Source organism: Salvia hispanica, chromosome 1 (assembly GCF_023119035.1).
Source record: "Salvia hispanica cultivar TCC Black 2014 chromosome 1, UniMelb_Shisp_WGS_1.0, whole genome shotgun sequence".
In the NCBI taxonomy this organism is placed as follows: domain Eukaryota; kingdom Viridiplantae; phylum Streptophyta; class Magnoliopsida; order Lamiales; family Lamiaceae; genus Salvia; species Salvia hispanica.
In genome coordinates, this window is record NC_062965.1 from 29,387,702 (window position 1) to 29,394,526 (window position 6,825).

Here is a 6,825-nt window from a genome sequence, read left to right on the forward strand (position 1 = left end):
TTACCATCATTTATCACTCCACTTCTCATTTTCTTCTCATCTTTTTTTCGTGCAATCAAATCAAATTATTTGCAATCATATTAATTATACTAATATGCCTGACCAGTTGACCACGCTGTAAGAACTCCTCTATATCTACATCAAAATACAATATGCTACTATTAAAGAGTAAAATAGTAATATATCACAAACATATTATAGTGGAATTTGACTGCTCACTCTTTTATTGTTATTCTTCCCCCCTCTTTTTGTCCCCTATCATTATAATTATATGAACACATTACTCACTCGTCAACACCAACCTACCAATATGTTTCTTCTCTAATCTCTCTCTTCACTCCCCCACACGCTCCATTATTGCCCCACCCCACAAAAAACAAATCAAAAGTATCATAAAATTTCATCAATTTTTTTATATTTCATCTTGTAAATTTATTCAAAAAATCCCTCATGGAAAACTATAGAGTGGGACAGCGTATGACAGACTGAAAAAATAAGGACCAAATAATTAAAAAATTATGCCTTAGAAATAAATAAAATCCCAACCAACACCACCATTTTCTCATTCTGTGTCAGTCACTATAATGGTCTTTTGAATTCTGCAACCAATCCCCACCAAAATGGGCATTTAGTTTTGTAAATTTGAAGGCAAGTAATATAGCAACATGAAACCAAAAATAGAGAAGAATGGTGCAGAAATTTCCATTGCCAAATCCAAATCAACGTAAAAGTCAAATACATCCACTCAGTTTTTGGAATAGTTGCCAACTTTTCTTGGTTTTACACTCTGCAGATTCCAGTTGCCTTTCTTTAAGAAAACGAGTCAATTATTAAGCAGAATAGATAGATACAGTATTTGTACGTATACAGGGGAAAAGAGGCGACTGGTTTCTCACTCCGTTGATTCCGCTTGTGTTCTTGCGAGACCCATTAAAGAGGAAGCTCTCCCGCAATCGCCGCATTTAAAAGAGAGCAGTGAGAGAGGGGGAGAAGTGAAAAAAGATCTTCTTTTTCTTGATTTGCCGTATAAAAACGGGAGCTTGAATTTAGTTTCCGACGATCCACGAAACCGGCATGCTTTTCCCAAACTGAGTTCGGCCCACCTCAAGATTTGGTATATTCTGATCTGGGCTTGAATTGCTTTTCTTCTCCGAAGCTCACGGCGGCGGGTGTGATGGGTCGGTGAGTCGACCCGGTGGCGCGGCCGCTATGGGTTGCGTGTCGTCGAAGCAGACAGGGTCGGTTACGCCGGCCGCGCTGGACCACTCGGGGGCGTTCGTTGGCAGGTCGGGCCGGAGCAGGGTGGGGAGCGGCGGCGGCGGCGGTTTGGCGGCGGAGCTGGATGCGAACTTGAAGAAGGTGAAGAAAAGAGGTCGACTGAGTCAGGGAGCGAGGTGGGCGAGTCGGGGAGGACGAGTTCGAATGGGTGTGGGAGTGAGTCGGTGAGTTTTAGGCTGGGGAATCTGCATAAGTTTGTGGAGGGAGCAGGTGGCGGCGGGGTGGCCGGCTTGGCTGAGCGCGGTGGCCGGTGAAGCCATCCAGGGATGGGTGCCGCTCAAAGCAGACTCCTTTGAGAAACTTGAAAAGGTTTGAAATTTACAATCTTTAATTGGGATTAGCCACGTTTTTTGCTTGTAAACATGTGATTAATTAAGTCGTTATCATCTTTGTTTTTGTTTAGTGATTAAGGGTGGAATTTTTTGGGACTTTTAGTACTTTGCCTGTGTCTTTTCTTGAGTTATATTGGGAAATTTTAATCATTAACTATGGGATGCATCAGTTGTCTGTATATTCCGAGTTTTAGAGGTTGAAGAAGTATTTAATCATTAATTATGGAGTACCTTTTATTCAATTTTATGCATATCAAGATCATTCATATGCGTATGAAATTCTCTTGAGTTTTCTTAACTATGGATAGATGGAAAGATTCAAGGAGGAGTTGATGAGTTCTTACTGGTTTAGGGTTGTTGCAGTTATTGTAGTTAATTCAAGCTGGAGTCTTTATTTTTAGTTGGTGAAGTTATAACTTATAACTGTTGTTAAAAAGGATTAGTTTTGTTACCATTTCAATTGTAGACTTGTAGTAAGTCATTTCAGCTACATATTACCATTAACTGCTTACTGAAAATGATTTCTTTAATAAAAAATCTGATCTTGAAGTTTTCCAATTGAGCATGATAAGCTCCATTGATAATGGGGTAAGTAATAATGTTAGCTGATAAGAACTAAGGTTTCATATAATTGGGGGTTTTGCTGATAGAGATGTAAAGTTCCAAATGTTTGAACAGATTGGTCAGGGTACATATAGCACAGTATTCAGAGCACGAGACTTGGAAACTGGGAAGATCGTTGCTTTGAAGAAGGTCCGGTTTGACAATTTTGAGCCCGAGAGTGTTCGTTTCATGGCTAGGGAGATAACAATTCTCCGTAGGCTCGACCATCCAAATATTATCAAGTTGGAAGGTCTGATCACATCCCGATCTTCATGCAACATCTATCTCGTGTTCGAGTATATGGAGCACGATATCTCTGGACTACTATCTTCCCCAGAATCACTTTCACCGAAGCACAGGTATAGATCATTCTTTGAGGCTTGAGCAGAGTAAATTGATCTTTTGGGGCTATTGTCATGATCCCACTGGCTTGGTTTTACAGGTTAAATGCTACATGAAGCAACTGTTGTCTGGCCTCGAGCACTGTCATGCACGAGGAGTGATGCATCGGGACATAAAAAGGAGCCAATCTTTTAGTAGATGATGGAGGAGTCCTCAAGGTTGCTGATTTCGGATTAGCCAACTTCAGTTCTTATGGGCAGAAGCAGCCTCTAACTAGTCGAGTTGTGACTTTGTGGTATCGCCCTCCGGAGCTCTTGTTAGGCTCCACAGAATACGGGCATCCGTGGATCTATGGAGCGTAGGCTGCTTACTTGCTGAGCTTCTTACCGGTAGACCCATCCTTCAAGGAAGAACTGAGGTTAGCATCCTTTCCAACACTCAAAATCACACAATTTGTGAAACATTATGACTGATTTTTAGCATCACATAACTTGTGACACATGAATAGTGAAAAATGTATGTTATTTGTATAAACAGGTTGAGCAGCTGCACAAAATATTCAAACTCTGTGGATCACCGCCCGATGATTACTGGAAAAAGTCGAAGCTTCCTCATGCGACCTTGTTTAAACCGCAACATCCGTATAAGAGCTCTCTATGGCAAACCTTCAAGAACCTGCCCGAGTCTGCTGTCTCCCTTGTGGAAACTCTTCTATCTGTGGAGCCGCACAAGAGGGATCCGGCTGCCTCAGCCTTGGCTCCCGAGGTACCGCGCGTATTGATAATGATAGATCAATGACCATTTTCACATCTGCAAGTTGTATGGTTCAAATGGTTTCATGTCAAGTAGGATTCTTTTAATCACTTGATTCTTTCAATGTGTTGTTTAGTACTTCAAGACGAAGCCTTACGCCTGTGATCCATCGAGCGTGCCAAAATACCCTCCTAGTAAGGAGATAGACATTAAACATCACGAGGAGGCTAGCAGGAAAAGGCCTGCTGGCAGATCACGGGGGCCTGAATCGAGGAAGCCTACTAGGAAGCAAAACGGAATGAATAAACTAGCCCCAGAAGAGGTCCTTTCCTGCTCTCTCTTGTGTATGTGAATCTCTTATCTATGTGTAGTTCTTGATCTGATTTCTGTATTTTACAGAACTTGCCTCCTCAAAAGCAAGGTGAAAAGAAAGTGAACGGAATCGGAGGCAGCAATTGCAAAGCAGAGAATGTATTGGATCAAGAGCCACCTAAGCAGCCAATGAACGTGACCAAAGAGGCGTTCCATGTGAAGAATGCATCTCAAGGGGATGATGTGTATCCAGGCCCTCTACAAGTATCAGGGTCGAGCGGTTTTGCCTGGGCGAAGAAGAGGATGATGGATTCATCTTTGAGGTCGCGGAGTAGGTCTAGTTCGAGAGTCTGATCCTTGAATCTTCTGGTGCTATGCATCTGAGAAACAATTTGGATTCAGCCGGGGAAGAAAAGTGCGAAGGTGTGAAAGATGGGACAAAGGACCACGACTCGTATGAGACGTTTAAACGATCAATGCTCAAGAAATGGAGCCAGTTAGAGTGTCCGGACTCTTTTGATGGTTCAGATGGATACCACTCTCAAGAACTGTCGATGGCGCTATACCATAAAGAGGAAGCTTCGTCTGTTAAGAGACGAAACATGGTTAGTTTGCATAATTTTCTACTCCGTGACAGTAAGATTACAGACATAATGGTTTCATGAAATTGATAAAAATGTGTTCTTTTTGGTAATATTCATTGGGATATGATGCAGGTTTATCATGATGATCAAGGTGAGAAGGTTGAATTTTCAGGACCCTTGCTATCTCAATCAAAGAAAATTGACGAACTCTTGGAGAAACACGAGCGATGCATTCGCCAGGCAGTTCGAAGATCATGGTTCCAGAGAGGTAAGCTGATTATTACTCAGTTGGTCTAATGTAGATTATGACTTTGTTGTAATAACACTAATAGCAGAATGTTACATATATGCAGTGAAAAGAAATGGGAAGTAAGTGCATATTGCTAAAACTGAAGCATTTAGATGAGGAAATGGAGCTAAGTAAAAGAGTGAGGAATGAATGATTTGATGTGGAAAAGAGAGACAGAAGAGGGAAGGCCATGACTGCTTCTTCTCCATATTCATTCATCAAAATTGATTTTCATGCCTTGGAATATTTTTTGTATTACTGCTCCACCACTAATGTACAGGAAGTATGCATAAATAGCTGGTTATTCAAACCTTCCAATGTTTCTTATTTCCAAGAGATGGAAATATAAAAGTTGAAAGAAAATGTTTCTACTTGTTGTTTTGATAGATGACAATTTGGAATTGATAAATCAAAATTGATTATAAAACAATAAAAGCCATTATTTATAAATGGTTTCGATAGCTAAAGAATTTAAATTGAAATAAAAAAATGATTGAAAAATGTAGTACTATAAAAATAAAATAAAATGACGATTTCACCTTATGAACAATGTCAGGTGTATGGAATCCATTGTATATCATGGCAAAGGTGATGGGTTTTACTCGTCGACTTATTTATAAGTACTATGCAAATTTTGAGTCATTTTGATATAGTTGATGTTATCGGCATTTTTGATGTGATTGTCGATTGATGGAAGTGCATCAGATAAGTATAAGTGGAATACAAGAAACAAAGAAACAAAAGTTTTGATTAATTATCAATGTCCATAAGCTGTATAACAACATAAAAATGCTATACAATGTCAAACGACAACTATGATGACATGACACCATAATTTAAACATTCTCACCCACCCTAGGTTTTCCATTAATGGGCTCTCTATTATTAATTATATGCACACATACATACATATACGGCTAAATTATAAATTATTGGATTAATAACCTGATTTGTGTAATAAAAAATAGAAAAATAATTTGTGAATCCCTAACATTTTAGTTATCTCTAGAAATACTTTTCACCATATCTGAAAGAACTCGAACTCGAGAAGAAGTTCTTAAAATGGTCAATGCATTTCATATTTTTATATCTAATTAAAGATGGCAATTTAAATCTCCACCAAATTATTGTAAATTAAACCCATCACATGCAATTTATCCTTTCCCTTTTATGAAATGCAACAAACGGTTACATATTTCTTTAACGTCACCGTTTTGCAGTTTAGTCCGTTAGATATGTTACAATTTAAAACCAACAAATTGGCTATATAATTATTACTATTAATTTACGTTGTAATAATGTATAGTATACTATTACTAAATCTTAGCAAGTGGAGTGTATCAATTTAATAAAAAAATCGTAAATACAATAATTCTGTTTTCTGATTATGATGGATCAACCAAGACTTTTCACTCATAAACATTAATGATCCCCTTCTTGGTAGTTCAATTGGAAGTTAGTGTAATTGAAATGTCATTATTTCATAATAATGGAATCGAACTAATGGTCCTCTTTAGATTTTCTAGCGCAGGCTACATTAATTTAGGGGTGTCGATCAATATAACCCACTTAGTTTCGAATTAATCTATTCAGTTAAAATAATGAGTTAATATATATTAAGCCTAATTTTAATTGCACATTTTAAGCTAGCCGTTCAGACCATAATGTATATGAAAAAACTCATGCATGATTTTTCTTACTACTCCAAATAAAATAAATACTACTATCTTGTAGCAAAAATAGGTGTTAAAAATGTTATTTCAATGACAATTTGACTGATTAATTGAGTAGTTAAAACTAATGATTTACACACATTTAATGTTAATGATTGTCTTTCTTCAATTCTTATGTAAGAAAGTTTTCAATTAAGTATTAAGAATAATCAAAACATATTTTGAAACATTAAAATCTTATTATCAAATTAAAAAATGAAGTAAATATGTTTGACAGTAATAAAGACTATTTTCATTTTAAACCAATTAATTTTTTCACTAAAATTTTGCATTTTATCATTCACAATTGTGTCTTTTGAAGCCATGTTGAGACATGTTTTACTTTTACACTAAAAAATAAATGTCTAAGCGATTCTCAGTCTTTTCTAATAAAGTACGAAACAAATATTCTGCTAAATATAGATAATCTTCAAATGAATTTGCGTAGTTCAATGAATTACTTTACCCAATATACCTATTTTTACTCAATATCCTAAAACAAGTAATCTTTCCCTTTAATTGCACCCTCATTAATCACCATTGTACATTCTAATAACGAATCACTACTATCTTATTATGTTTTAAATCATTTAGGAAAAATTATCATGATTCAATTGTAC

The 6,825-nt window shown here is 37.1% G+C and overlaps 1 pseudogene; it reads left to right on the forward strand.

Annotated features, from left to right (window-relative positions):
• Positions 1-1,088: 1,088 nt before the first annotated feature.
• LOC125201136 lies at positions 1,089-4,879 on the forward strand (annotated as a pseudogene).
• The last annotated feature ends 1,946 nt before the right edge of the window (positions 4,880-6,825 follow it).